Source organism: Schistocerca piceifrons, chromosome 4 (genome assembly GCF_021461385.2).
Source record: "Schistocerca piceifrons isolate TAMUIC-IGC-003096 chromosome 4, iqSchPice1.1, whole genome shotgun sequence".
In the NCBI taxonomy this organism is placed as follows: domain Eukaryota; kingdom Metazoa; phylum Arthropoda; class Insecta; order Orthoptera; family Acrididae; genus Schistocerca; species Schistocerca piceifrons.
In genome coordinates, this window is record NC_060141.1 from 502,665,015 (window position 1) to 502,680,176 (window position 15,162).

Here is a 15,162-nt window from a genome sequence, read left to right on the forward strand (position 1 = left end):
CCACATCACATTTATCCATATTCACGATAAACGTGAAGTAGCTTTACAGCTTCTACTGTAAGTACCTATGCTGGAAAGCTTTTCTTGCCTGGAGTGTTCATAAAAAAGTTCAGACTGGAAGAATGGGCCGGTATGAGGGCCGTTTCGTGGGCAGAGAAAGCCCGCGCGAGAACACTAACGGTTTCGCGGATTGCCCACACTCCGAACTCATCCCCCGATGCGCTCAAGCGCGGTCAGCAGCTGCGAAAGATACGTCTACCTCCTTTAAATGGGAGGAACGGATCCAATTCTTTTCCGGCCCTTGTGAGCTCGAGAAGAAGGGACTCATTTTTCTGACCATGCCAGAAACGGGTCCTGCGTCCATCAGATTCGGTAAGGAGGAGGAAATGAGTGTTTAATGTCCCGTAAACGAGGTCATTAGAGACGGAGCACAAGTTCGGAGTAAGAAACGATGGGGAACGAAATCGGCCGTGTCACTTCAAAGGAACCATCCCGGCATTCACCTGAAGCAATTTAGAGAAATCACGGAAAACCTAAATCAGGATAGCGGATGTGGATTTGAACGGTCGTCCTCCAGAATGGGAGTCCAGTGTGGTAACCACTGCGCCATCTCGCTCGGTTCAGATTCGGTATGAACGTTAACGTACAGCAAAGCAGTGCTACCAACCCACTCTCAATCAGTTATCTCACTGCCACAATCTACAAGTCACACACGCAATCTTTTTCATTTTGGTGACTGAGTGTTACTGCGCGAAGAAACGATAAGTAAATTTGAGAGTAATCGGAACAAAGAGAGCCCCACTCAGTGATTCTAATAAGGCGGACTGGCCATCTATGATTTTCTTCGTATTTGCAGGGTCCCAAGGCCGGTGCCCGTATATTAACTACCCATGCATCAATTTTAAAATGCTGAAAACATAGCCTTTGACGATTAAGGATTTCCGAGAGTCATTACCTATAAAACATTTAGAGCTTGTTAATGTAGTCACTAGTAGCTGCAAAACTCAAAAGATACAAATAAAAGTTACTAATTAATGCTGCTGCAAATGTCACGAAAAATTATTGCAATCGTGAAGTCGCTGATGTGCATCTCGCTAAAAGAATATTTTTCTTTATTTTAATTCCTTTTTTTTAAAAAAAAAAATTGGAAGTATTCACTAACAAATATTGAGTAATATTTTAATAAAAATAACATGTTTTTGTTTTTAATTACCAATCCCATGAAAATGGGAGTACTCACAACGTATTAAAACCAGCGAACCCACCAATGCTTTGCAATTGATGGACATGTACGTATGATAATTGGAATACCCTTCCCCCCCTCTCTCTCTGTATACCTCTATCTCCCCCTCTCTCCGTCCATCACACCGTCCCCCTTTCCCTATCCATCTCCTCCTTTTCCCGTCTCTCACTCCATCTCCTCTGCCTCACTCCCTCTCCCTTCTCTGATTTTAAGCCTTGTTACTGAAGATTCCGATTTCGTAGTAGTGTTCTAATCATAAGCCGATAAGCCATAAATACATCTTTCGTATTTTTTTTTATAAGCGACTGCGAGGAATGTAACAAAACAGCACACGCTTGTTCACACAGTTTTTGTTTAAAGTATAGTGATGCTATGGTAGTTGAAATTGACTGCGAAATTGAAAACAAAACCATACATTTTCACAGCAGAGCAAAGCACATCACTTTCTTTCTGGCAGTCGGTTTTATCAGAAAACCTGTAAATTGTTGTGAAAAAATGTATAGCTTATGTTCGTCCGAGTGTTTATTAGTGTAACGTGTAAAAATTTTAAGTAAATAAGTCAAGAACTTTTCGAGATTTCTGTTGACAACCTTTCCTCCTTTTATATATAACATTTATATGTATATATACGTATATAGCCTTTCCCGAATGTTCACTCTGGTATTGTGTAAAACTTTGAAGTAAACAGGTCAAGAACTTTTCGAGATTTTTTGTAGCAAAGATTCCCCTTTAAAAATTAAGTATATTTTTACATAATTCTTATAGAAAGACGCAGCCTATGTCCTCCCGAATGTTCATTAGAGTATCGTGTAAAATTCTGAGGTAAATCGATCGAGTACTTCTCGAGATTTTTGGCAACAACCTTAGACAACGACTTGTCCTTAAATAGTAGTCAAAATTAGGTATGAAATCGCGAAACATGATTAAAAATACTTTTTTGTTTGTGGAGACTGAACAGTATTACTGATGTGTATAACTTCGTTTTCATTTAAGCCTGCAGATAAACACTGGTATCATGTCCGTACCACAATTCTTTTCTTAATTACTGATTCCTCTTAACTTTGGCAAATATTGGTCAAAATTTAAATTGCACTGGTAGTAGTGCCATAAGCAGCCAACATTTTACTCAGTCAGTTGTGTTCTGTATCGCAGTAATATCGATCGATAGTTAGTATAAGGTCGCTGGACGCCAGGTTATCTTCCATGTGTCAGTTGTGCCCTGCGACCAAGCAGGCTGACGAGTTGACGAAGCAGACAGGATGCAAAGAAGATGCACTTTCTGCCTCAATATAGTTACAGAAAACAAAGAACACCTGTACTTCATGCCACAGAAGTATGCTTGCTGAAAACAGGATACAGATACGCTATGAGCGGAGTGAAAAGCAGTAGTAAGACCCCATCTGGCTAAAGAGGACTGTTGCAAGAATCTATAATTTCTTCGTTTTGTCAGTAAATTAAAAATATTTTGTGGATAATAGAACTGTTGTTATTGTCATAATGCGTTGCAACGGTTCTCCATGTTAGTTTTAATCTTGAGTAGTCAAGTCACTGAAAGTTATCTGATTGTATATAACTGTTCATTCTTAAATTAATGCTAAGACCAAAAAAAAAAAATTGCCGGCTGGTGTGGCCGTGCGGTTCTAGGTGCTTCAGTCTGGAACCGCGTGACCGCTACGGTAGCAGGTTCGAATCCTGCCTCGGGCATGGATGTGTGTGATGTCCTTAGGTTAGTTAGGTTTAAGTAGTTCTAAGTTCTAGGGGACTGATTACCACAAATGTTAAGTCCATAGTGCTCAGAGCCATTTGAACCATTTTTGAACTAAAAATTTATTTTCCTGTTAAAATGATAGTAAAACATTTAAACTTTCAGTAACCCATAACTAAACTGCAAGAAAACAACTAACAGAACTTCTTAAAATTAATACATATTGAGGTTTTGTGTACCCCAGTGTGTCTTTTAGATTGTCGTTAACAAGTGTGTCGCTTAGGATTAACTGCAATGCATTTTGCATCTCGGCGCCAAATTTTAATTTACTTTAATATTATCGGTAATTAAAAACAAGAGGATATTATTTTCAGTAGGACAATATTAGCTAGTATTTGTTAATTAACATTTACATTTAACAATACATGTACAATTTAAATAAAAGTAAAAGAAATGGTTGCCACTAACGAGAATCGAGAGAGCTACTTCACGAATATAACACTTGTACAAAACTCGCTCAGTTACCAGCGACTGTGTTAATACAATTGAAGACTCACGTGCGTGCAGTGTCAGCGCACTGTTCTTGTCCTATTCTGCGCTCTGTGGACCTGCAACGACGACTGCAGCGTTCACCGGAAGTCGAGGACTGTTAAGGCAAACAGCTGCTACGGACCATGTGTTCTCACTTAATCGCTCCAGCATGCGACTGGAGGCATAACAGATTCTCCTTCCTAGGTTTCTCGCATTAACAGCATGTGATAGTGACATCAGTATATGCGCTGCCTCCACGACGGAAACGGGGGATGTTTATGAGAAGCACAGCCAGATTTATTGATAATAAGCGCTTGTTGCAAAAGCTGATACATGACTCATTATATGAAGATGGAACGCAACATACCTAAGCTGGCCCGTTGTCTTATCGAATCTCTGGCGATAAGTTCGATATGGGTAAACTGACATTTTAGTATACTAAAAAATTCCAACTGGCGTGTAAACAGAGTCCTGTCTGAAAAGTGGGTTGGTTCAAATGGCTCTGAGCACTATGGGACTCAACTGCTGTGGTCATAAGTCCCCTAGAACTTAGAACTACTTAAACCTAACTAACCTAAGGACATCACACACATCCATGCCCGAGGCAGGATTCGAACCTGCGACGGTAGCGGTCGTGCGGTTCCACACTGTAGCGCCTTTAACCACTCGGCCACTCCGGCCGGCTGAAAAGTGGGGAGGTGACGGAGAAGTAAAGTATAGATAATCCGCCACAGGTGTGTACTGCTTGCTTAAGGGGAGGTTTACTATGTTTTGGTTCAAAAAATCGATTTTTTAAAAATTGCATTTTTGGATCCATAAAAGTGTTTAGAATCCACCCTTGAAACGGTTTTTCCGAATACGGAACGGAAATGTTTGTTATTCGTGGTTGAACAAAAAAATTCACCTGCCTGAAATCGGCCTTTTTCACGCACCAGTTTTTTCTTTCGGAGGACGAGTTATTGTACCGGTGCTCGGGAGGAAACACACAAAATTCAAATGAACTTTTGAACTCGTGTGTTTGGAAGTTAGCCCCCAAGCATTTGCATTCTGGTGCGAAGACTGTGTAGATTGCGACTTTCTTGGCAGTGAGCAGCTTCAACGAAGGGTATTCAGCAAGTATGAAGACCATGACAACGATGGACGTCACCCTGGGACTCTATTCGACGCAGTTCGCCAAGCATTCGGACGACCACCGGATTCAAGCGGCCGAAAACCGCTTGTCACCGGCGTTCGAGCGGCTTTGGAGCAGCACAGGATGGCCCATATCGAGCAGAACGCCCTCTATGAGGAAGAGGAAGGACTGGACCCGGAATATCAGATTGAGCGTGCGTTGCATAATATTACATTTATATGTAGTCAAAACTTCAAACGCGTTTTTCTCGAAATGAAGTTTTTTTTATCGCGCGGTACGGTAACTTCAAATCCACCAAACCGATTGGCATGATTCTTTGTTTCCGACGAAGCTAACTAAATTGTCTAGGAGTTGTACCACTTTTATTCCGATCCATCAACTATAAATATTTTTAATTGGCCGACGAAGTCGAAAAATCGATGAAAAAAACCTATTTATTTTCAAATGACCGCTTTTTGTTTCCTGTGGACCAAATAACTTAAGAGAGGTACAACTCCTAAATAATCTTATATGCCGGGTGATCAAAAAGTCAGTATAAATTTGAAAACTTAATAAACCACGGAATAATGTAGATAGAGAGGTAAAAATTGACACACATGCATGGAATGACATGGGGTTTTATTAGCACAAAAAAACACCCCATATTGATAGACGCGTGAAAGATCTCTTGCGCGCGTCGTTTGGTGTTGATCGTGTGCTCAGCCGCCACTTCCGTCATGCTTGGCCTCCCAGGTCCCCAGACCTCAGTCCGTGCGATTATTGGCTTTGGGGTTACCTGAAGTCGCAAGTGTATCGTGATCGACCGACATCTCTAGGGATGCTGAAAGACAACATCCGACGCCAATGCCTCACCATAAATAACTACGGTCATCCTTTACATTGCTGTTCACAACATTATTCCTCGACTTCAGCTATTGTTGAGGAATGATGGACATATTGAGCATTTCCTGTAAAGAACATCATCTTTGCTTTGTCTTACTTTGTTATGCTAATTATTGCTATTCTGATCAGATGAAGCGCCATCTGTCGGACATTTTTTGAACTTTAGTTTTTTTTTTGACTCTAATAAAACCCCATGTCATTTCAAGCATGTGTCAATTTGTACCTCTCTATCTACAGTGTTCCGTAATTTATTCAGTTTTCAAATTTATACTGACTTTTTGATCACCCGGTACTTCGCTAACGTCAACCCAATTTTGATTTCAGACGAGCCGGCTGACCTATAACGTACTGCGCGTGGAGCTCTACATCGAAATTTTGTTTCGTTCCGACGGCACTTCCGGCTTTGCTCTTCAATTTGTTTCTTTACAAATTGTAAATAGCTGTTTGCTCCCTTTTTTTACTCCTGCCACCTTCAGAATTAGAAAGAGAGTATTCCAGTCAACATGTCAAAAGCTTTCTCTAAGTCTACAAACGCTAGAAACGTAGGTTTGCCTTTCCTTAACCTATCTTCTAAGATAAGTCGCAGGGTCAGTATTGTCTCGCGTGTTCCATTTCTACGGAATCCAAACTGATCTTCCCGGAGGCCGGTTTCTACCAGTTTTTTCATTCGCGTGTAAAGAATCCGTGTCTGTATTTTGCAACTGTGACTTATTACAGTAATAGTTCGGTAATTTTCACAACTGTCAGCACATGCTTTCTTTGGGACTGGAATTATTATATTCTTCTTGGAGTCTGAGGGTATCTCGCTTGTCTCACACCTGTCCGGTGACATCAGTACATAATACAACCCCCGAACCGGACTGTGAGCAACTCATTCAGAGTGGAGAAAGCGTTGTCACGGTAGGCAGGAACGCTTCCGGAAAGCTGTTGTCGCGGCACGACTGAGGACCGAGCCCCTGTAACAAGCGTCTGCCGCCGCAGCGGCCTGTTTGCTCATTTACAGAGCGCACTCTTCCATGCATGATTCAGATGGTTCGCAGGCGGTCTGCTGCACTCGCTGCCGGCGCCACAAATCTCTTCCCCCTGATGGGACTTTTCATTTCGGCCAGGGGAGCTCCCGCCCTCAGATACACGCTCCCCTCGGCGTTCTGCGTAGCTATGGTGACGGAGGAGCTTCCCCCATCCCGCCGCCTTGTCTCAGCGCGCCGCTCGTTCGTGCGTTAGGAGCTGCCGCAGTTAGTTGCAGATGAATGGCTTGGCCACGTCGCTGCAGGGTTATTCTCACAAAAAATCAAGCCTCTTTTCTTTGTGAACATCTTACGACAAAGAGTTAATCACAAGCTTAATGCTATTGTGAATAAACGTTCGCTCAACAATTCGTCATTTTCACGCCACTAGGCCGACGAGTTCTATTTAAGGTATCTGATCGAAAGTATCCGCACGCTACCACGCAGCGCGGAACTGTTCCCTAAATATCAAGAGAAGCAGTCCTGGCACTACAACAGGAGGTGGGGTGTGTTGTGTCGTCAGTAGATAAGCAGTTACAACAGAATGGGTCAGAATGGAAAGCTCATAATCTTGGAACGTGGACTAGTCCATCTACATCTACATCTACATTTACATCCATACTCCGCAAGCCACCTGATGGTGTGTGGCGGAGGGTACCTTGAGTACCTCTATCGGTTCTCCCTTCTATTCCAGTCTCGTATTGTTCGTGGAAAGAAGGATTGTCGGTATGCCTCCGTGTGGGCCCTAATCTCTCTGACCTTATCCTCATGGTCTCTTCGCGAGATATACGTAGGAGGGAGTAATATACTGCTTGACTCCTCGGTGAAGGTATGTTCTCGAAACTTCAACAAAAGCCCGTACCGAGCTCCTGAGCGTCTCTCCTGCAGTGTCTTCCACTGGAGTTTATCTATCATCTCCGTAACGCTTTTGCGATTACTAAATGATCCTGTAACTAAGCGCGCTGCTCTCCGTTGGATCTTCACTATCTCTTCTATCAACCCTATCTGGTACGGATCCCACACTGCTGAGCAGTATTCAAGCTGTGGGCGAACAAGTGTACTGTAACCTACTTCCTTTGTTTTCGGATTGCATTTCCTTAGAATTCTTCCAATGAATCTCAGTCTGGCATCTGCTTTATATGGTCATTCCATTTTAAATCACTCCTAATGCCTACTCCCAGATAATTTATGGAATTAACTGCTTCTAGTTGCTGACCTGCTGTATTGTAGCTAAATGATAAACGACATTTCTTTCTGTGTATTCGCAGCACGTTACAGTTGTCTACAATGAGATTCAATTGCCATTCCCTGCACCATGCGTCAATTCGCTGCAGATCCTCCTGCATTTCAGTACAATTTTCCATTGTTACAACCTCTCGATACACCACAGCATCATCCGCAAAAAGCCTCAGTGAACTTCCGATGTCATCCACAAAGTCATTTATGTATATTGTGAATAACAACGCTCCTACGACACTCCCCTGTGGCACACGTGAGATCACTCTTACTTCGGAAGACTTCTCTCCATTGAGAATGACATGCTGCGTTCTGTTATCTAGGAACTCTTCAATCCAATAACACAATTGGTCTGATAGTCCATATGCTCTTACTTTGTCCGTCAAGCACATATTTACCCTGCTAAACGTGCCCAAGTCGACTGTTGGTGAGGCGACTGTGTAGTGGGAACGCGAAGGAACGACCATAACTAAACGAAGACTAAGTAGACCTCTTCTACTAACGGACAGGGACGGTCGGGCATTGCGATGGGCGGTGTAAAAACTCGCACGAAATGAGCAGAGGGAATCAGTTGTGAGTTCCGAAGTACTACCAGCAGTCCAGCTAGCACTCTGACTGTGCGTAGAGAGTTAAAAAGAATGGGATAAACACATTTCTGAAGTCAATGTTAAGTGATGCTTAAGTCGGTGTAAAGGGCGAAGGCCCAGGCCAGTGGGTGGCTGAGAGTCATTGGTTTGTGGACAACAATATACGTGAAACGGACTGGCCTGCCCAGAGTCGCTACCTCAATCCACTGGAACACCTCTGCGACGAATTAGAACGTCCACGTTGTTCTACACTGAAGAGCCAAAGAAATTGGTACACCTGCCTAATATCGTGTACGCCACCCGCAAGGACGCAGAAGTTCCGCAACACGACGTAGCTTGGGTTCGACTAATATCTGAAGTAGTACTGGAGGGAATTGACACTATGAATCCAGTAGGGCTCTCCATAAATCCGTAAGAGTATGCGGGGGTGGAGATCTCTAATGAAAAGCGCGTTGCAAGGCATCACAGATAAGCTCAATAACGTTCATGTCTGGGGAGTTTGGCGGCCAGCGGGAGTGTTTAAACTCAGAAGAGTGTTCCTGGATCCACTCTGGGCGTGTGGGGTGTCGCATTGTCCTGCTGGAATTTCCCACGTCCGTCGGAATGCACAATGGACATGAATGGATGCAGGTGATGCTTACGTACGTGGCACCTGTCAGATACGTATCTAGATGTATCAGGGGTCCCATATCACTCCAACTGCACTCGCCCCACACCATTACAGAACCTCCACCAGCTTGAATAGTCCCCTGCTGACATGAAGGGTCCATGGATTCATGAGGTTGTCTCCGAACCCGTACAGGTCCATCCGCATTTGACACGACACTCGTCCGACCAGGTAACATGTTTCCAGTCATCAACAGTCCAATGTCTGTGTAGACGGGCCCAGACACTGCGTAAAGCCTTGTGTCGTGCAGTCATCAAGGGTACACGAGTGGACCATCGGCTCCGAAAGCCCATATCGATGGAGTTTCGTTGAATGGTTCGCACGATGACACTTGTTGATGGCTCAGCGGATTCCTGATATTCACGGTACACTCGTGAAATTGTCGTACCGGAAAATCCTCATTTCATCGCTACCTCGGAGATGCTGTCTTCCATCGTCCGTGCACCGACTAGAACACATGTTCAAACTCAATCAAATCTTGATAACCTGCCATTGTGGCAGCAGTAACTGACCCGACAGCTGCGCCAGACACTTGTTGTCGTATATAGCCGGTGCTGATCGCAGCGCCGTTTCTTCCTCTTTACATATATCCGTATTTGAATACGCATGCCTCTACCAGTTTCTTTGGCGCAATAGCGTCAAACATCGCTGCCGTAACTTCTGTGGTTTCGGCTATTGAGGAAGAACGGCCTGCCATTCCTATACATTCACACAGGTCACAGGTCACTGAAAATGTCGCGAGCAGAGTTCAAGTCGTGACGTAGAAGGAGGGTGGACACACCCCATGTGAATGTCCAGATAATAGATGTTTAGATAATAGATGTTCAGATAATAGATTTTCAGATAATTTTGATCAGGCAACGTACGTATCTATCATTTCGTTCTTATTCCAGCATCAATGATACAAAACGGAGCGCTAAAGCATTAAAGTGTTCACTGTTTTTGCCAATCACCGTGTTAAATGTGTGCCTCGTGTAGTTCTCACCCATACGATGTAGGCTTTCACAGCCGTTGTTTGCTTCAGTTAAGACTTACGGTGTGAGAAGCCGTAGTCGATCGGTAGTGGAGGTGTAGCTCTGCAGCTTAAGTCTTCACACAAACGCCTGTCTTGTAGAATTTCTAAGCTACAGCTGGCGATTCTCCAGACGAGGGTATTAACCCTCCAGCCTGCCAGCACGACCAATAATTCGACAAGTCAACCGTTTATTATTAAAAGGTCAATGGGTTACGGGATTGCGCTGAAATTGCAGAAGAAGGAGCGATTTATTTTCGCTAGACTTGAAAAACTGTTTTCTTTCTGTTTTCCCCACGTTAAAATTAGCTTCTTTTGCAATAACACGTCGGAATTTACACAATTTCACCGCATTAACAGGCTAATGGAGTTACAATTGCGACAGAATCCTTAAAGAGTCTGTGTTTAAACAAATAATCGTGGACAAGTCAGGTCAATAGCTTATGAAAACCTGATGCTTGGCAGAAGCGTGTGACTCCTTCACTTACGTTATTACAAGTCCATAATAATTCTCGTATCAACAGCTATCGACGGCTCTTAAATAATTACATTGTGTCATTGAAAAATCTATGGTTACTTGTACGTCGTAGTAGTTAAACAAGTTTCGTATGTTAACTATATGGAAAAATGCTCTCTGCTTTGTCTGCTATCATATGCCAAAAACTTGTTTGGTTATCTTTATACGTTTTTGAGTGTAAATATTGTTGAAACTTCCTTGCAGATTAAAACTGTGTGCCGGACCGGGACTCGAACTCGGGATCTTTGCCTTTCGCGGGCAAGGTTCGCAGGAGAGCGTCTGTAAAGTTTGGGAGGTAGGAGACGAGGTACTGGCAGAAGTAGAGCTGTGAGGACGGGGCGTATGTCCTGCTTGGGTAGCTCAGTTGGTAGAGCACTTGCCCGCGAAAGGCAAAGGTCCCGAGTTCGAGTCTCGGTCCGGTAGACAGTTTTAATGTGCCAGGAAATTTCATATCAGCGCACACTCCGCTACAGAGTGAAAATCTCATTCTAAATATTGTTATGAATACTTCATTTCTGTTCCTTCGTTTGCGTGCATGATCGAACAGAGTGTCAAGTTCAAAGAAAAATTCAGTATGTTATCTGCATTTCATATGTAACATTGTATGATCTAACATCGATTAAGCTTAAAATCATAGTGATCCTCATTTTTCAATGCAAACTATACGAAGTTCACACAGTACCTTACTGAATACAGAAATGCCACAGTGACTATTACCATTAACGAAATTATAGGCACCTCATCATGAAGCTGGCGAAATGTGAGATGTGAGAGAATCTTTTTTTACCGAATCGTATCTTTAAAATGTTTGAGAAGGATCGCAGTGCAATCGGCGTGAGCACGTCTCCGTTCCCGCAGTGTAGCTGAGGAAGGGAGAGAATGTTTCGTTTACAACAGAAGAAGCGCGCAGCTCAGTAGGGACAGCCCTTCGGAACAGAGGGGTGGACTCGCCCAGTGCCGCGAACGAGGATGCGTTTCTGCCCACGCCCCTAGTTATCTTGCACGAGCTCTACTTTCATTGGACTGCCTCCAGGTAACCACGACAAATTCGTTATCACTCTTGGCCAAATCGAGATCTTTGACGTGAGTGGCGTCAAAATTACAAATTAAAAATTGTACTCTGTAAACATGTCCGCCCCTTAGCACAGAGGAGTCCACTGCCGACAGCGATTGGGCCCAACCTTCAGGCTATTATCTTACTGATGGTTCCATGTTTAAAGTCCGCTATGAGACACTTATCCTGCCCCCATGGGATTGTGGTCTCAGATTCGCCAACGTCCGTATGCGAGCTGCGGCCTTGTATATGAGCACCATAAGAAGACAGTGGACTGGGAGTGGCACATCTCTAACATGCAGCTTGCTTTAAATCCTCCTGTCTGCGTCCACCTCACCACCGGTGTCTGTGGGCCTCATCGTACCTCATTTGTCTCACATTTCGATCTTTTGCGTCGACTACAGTTACACACATACCAGTCTCCCAGATATGCGTCCGCCCAGAACCAAGGATTTTCACAGTCTGCTACTGCGCCGCGTTCCTCGTAATGTGGTGGAGACCAAATATCCCTCCATCCAGTTGTTTACAGTGTGGAATACCACCCACCAGCATTTACTCTCTAAAGACGTCCGGGCAATGTAGTATCACATAGTCAACAGGAAATTTACCACTAAACAGCGACTGCACAACATTGGTTTGTCGGGATGTTTCCAGAATGAGATTTTCACTCTGCAGCGGAGTGTGCGATGATATGAAACTTCCTGGCAGATTAAAACTGTGTGCCGGACCGAGACTCGAAATCGGGACCTTTGCCTTTCGCGGGTAAGTGCTCTACCAACTGAGCTACCCAAGCACGACTCACGCCCCGTCCTCACAGCTTTACTCCTGCCAGTACCTCGTCTCCTACCTTCCAAACTTTACAGAAGCTCTCCGAGGTCCCGAGTTCGAGTCTCGGTCCGGCACTCAGTTTTAATCTGCCAGGAAGTTTCATATCAGCGCACACTCCGCTGCAGAGTGATAATCTCATTCTGGAAATATCCCCCAGGCTGTGGCTAAGCCATGTCTCCGCAATATCTTTTCTTTCAGGCGTGCTACTTCTGCAAGGTTCGCAGGAGAACTTCTGTAAAGTTTGGAGGGTAGGAGACGAGGTACTGGCAGAAGTAAAGCTGTGAGGACGGGGCGTGAGTCGTGCTTGGGTAGCTCAGTTGGTAGAGCACTTGCCCGCGAAAGGCAAAGGTCCCGAGTTCGAGTCTCGGTCCGGTAGACAGTTTTAATGTGCCAGGAAATTTCATATCAGCGCACACTCCGCTACAGAGTGAAAATCTCATTCTAAATATTGTTATGAATACTTCATTTCTGTTCCTTCGTTTGCGTGCATGATCGAACAGAGTGTCAAGTTCAAAGAAAAATTCAGTATGTTATCTGCATTTCATATGTAACATTGTATGATCTAACATCGATTAAGCTTAAAATCATAGTGATCCTCATTTTTCAATGCAAACTATACGAAGTTCACACAGTACCTTACTGAATACAGAAATGCCACAGTGACTATTACCATTAACGAAATTATAGGCACCTCATCATGAAGCTGGCGAAATGTGAGATGTGAGAGAATCTTTTTTTACCGAATCGTATCTTTAAAATGTTTGAGAAGGATCGCAGTGCAATCGGCGTGAGCACGTCTCCGTTCCCGCAGTGTAGCTGAGGAAGGGAGAGAATGTTTCGTTTACAACAGAAGAAGCGCGCAGCTCAGTAGGGACAGCCCTTCGGAACAGAGGGGTGGACTCGCCCAGTGCCGCGAACGAGGATGCGTTTCTGCCCACGCCCCTAGTTATCTTGCACGAGCTCTACTTTCATTGGACTGCCTCCAGGTAACCACGACAAATTCGTTATCACTCTTGGCCAAATCGAGATCTTTGACGTGAGTGGCGTCAAAATTACAAATTAAAAATTGTACTCTGTAAACATGTCCGCCCCTTAGCACAGAGGAGTCCACTGCCGACAGCGATTGGGCCCAACCTTCAGGCTATTATCTTACTGATGGTTCCATGTTTAAAGTCCGCTATGAGACACTTATCCTGCCCCCATGGGATTGTGGTCTCAGATTCGCCAACGTCCGTATGCGAGCTGCGGCCTTGTATATGAGCACCATAAGAAGACAGTGGACTGGGAGTGGCACATCTCTAACATGCAGCTTGCTTTAAATCCTCCTGTCTGCGTCCACCTCACCACCGGTGTCTGTGGGCCTCATCGTACCTCATTTGTCTCACATTTCGATCTTTTGCGTCGACTACAGTTACACACATACCAGTTTCCCAGATATGCGTCCGCCCAGAACCAAGGATTTTCACAGTCTGCTACTGCGCCGCGTTCCTCGTAATGTGGTGGAGACCAAATATCCCTCCATCCAGTTGTTTACAGTGTGGAATACCACCCACCAGCATTTACTCTCTAAAGACGTCCGGGCAATGTAGTATCACATAGTCAACAGGAAATTTACCACTAAACAGCGACTGCACAACATTGGTTTGTCGGGATGTTTCCAGAATGAGATTTTCACTCTGCAGCGGAGTGTGCGATGATATGAAACTTCCTGGCAGATTAAAACTGTGTGCCGGACCGAGACTCGAAATCGGGACCTTTGCCTTTCGCGGGTAAGTGCTCTACCAACTGAGCTACCCAAGCACGACTCACGCCCCGTCCTCACAGCTTTACTCCTGCCAGTACCTCGTCTCCTACCTTCCAAACTTTACAGAAGCTCTCCGAGGTCCCGAGTTCGAGTCTCGGTCCGGCACTCAGTTTTAATCTGCCAGGAAGTTTCATATCAGCGCACACTCCGCTGCAGAGTGATAATCTCATTCTGGAAATATCCCCCAGGCTGTGGCTAAGCCATGTCTCCGCAATATCTTTTCTTTCAGGCGTGCTACTTCTGCAAGGTTCGCAGGAGAACTTCTGTAAAGTTTGGAGGGTAGGAGACGAGGTACTGGCAGAAGTAAAGCTGTGAGGACGGGGCGTGAGTCGTGCTTGGGTAGCTCAGTTGGTAGAGCGCTTGCCCGCGAAAGGCAAAGATCCTGAGTTCGAGTCTCGGTCCGGCACACAGTTTTAATCTGCCAGGAAGTTTCATTGGTTTGTCGGATTCTCCTCTTTGTCTCCCTCGCCAGAAACTCGTCACTGATGACCACGGTCTAACCTGCGACTCTGGCGATTCGTACAGCAAATCGCTGCCTGCTCTCTCCGAGTGCCACCAGACACGATCGAACCGCGAATGTTTCTATACCCGGAGGACAAACATTTTCCGGTCGCCAAATATCACGCCATTATGTGGGTCAAAGGCTGGGTGGTCGGTTGCTTATTCCGTGAGGGACCGAAATCCCACCTCGTCTTCTGGACTTATTTACGAACAGCCCCTGCAGACCTCGAACACACGCCATGTTACCGAACATTATTTGCGGTGTATCTTCTGGGGGTCTTTGTTAGAGCTCCACTAAGTTGGGGGGGGGGGGGGGGGATGCCTGGAGCTGAGGGCAACTACCCCTCCGCCGGCGGTGTCTGAGTTTAAGCTGTCTCTGATCGATTATGCTTTCGACCCCCGCGCCGTAAATGCGCGGATTTTATTTATTTTTATCCTCTTCCTTTATACTTTTCC

At 44.9% G+C, this 15,162-nt stretch overlaps 1 protein-coding gene and 2 non-coding genes across 6 annotated transcripts in view; 2 read left to right on the plus strand and 1 right to left on the minus strand.

Annotated features, from left to right (window-relative positions):
- The window catches only part of LOC124794698 (irregular chiasm C-roughest protein), a 1,925,819-nt gene that overhangs the window by 263,222 nt on the left and 1,647,435 nt on the right, over positions 1-15,162 (minus strand). The window lies entirely within an intron of this gene.
- On the plus strand, positions 10,868-10,942 carry Trnas-cga. The gene has a single exon. It is a non-coding gene; the product is annotated as a tRNA-Ser (tRNA).
- Positions 12,703-12,777, plus strand: Trnas-cga. The gene has a single exon. It is a non-coding gene; the product is annotated as a tRNA-Ser (tRNA).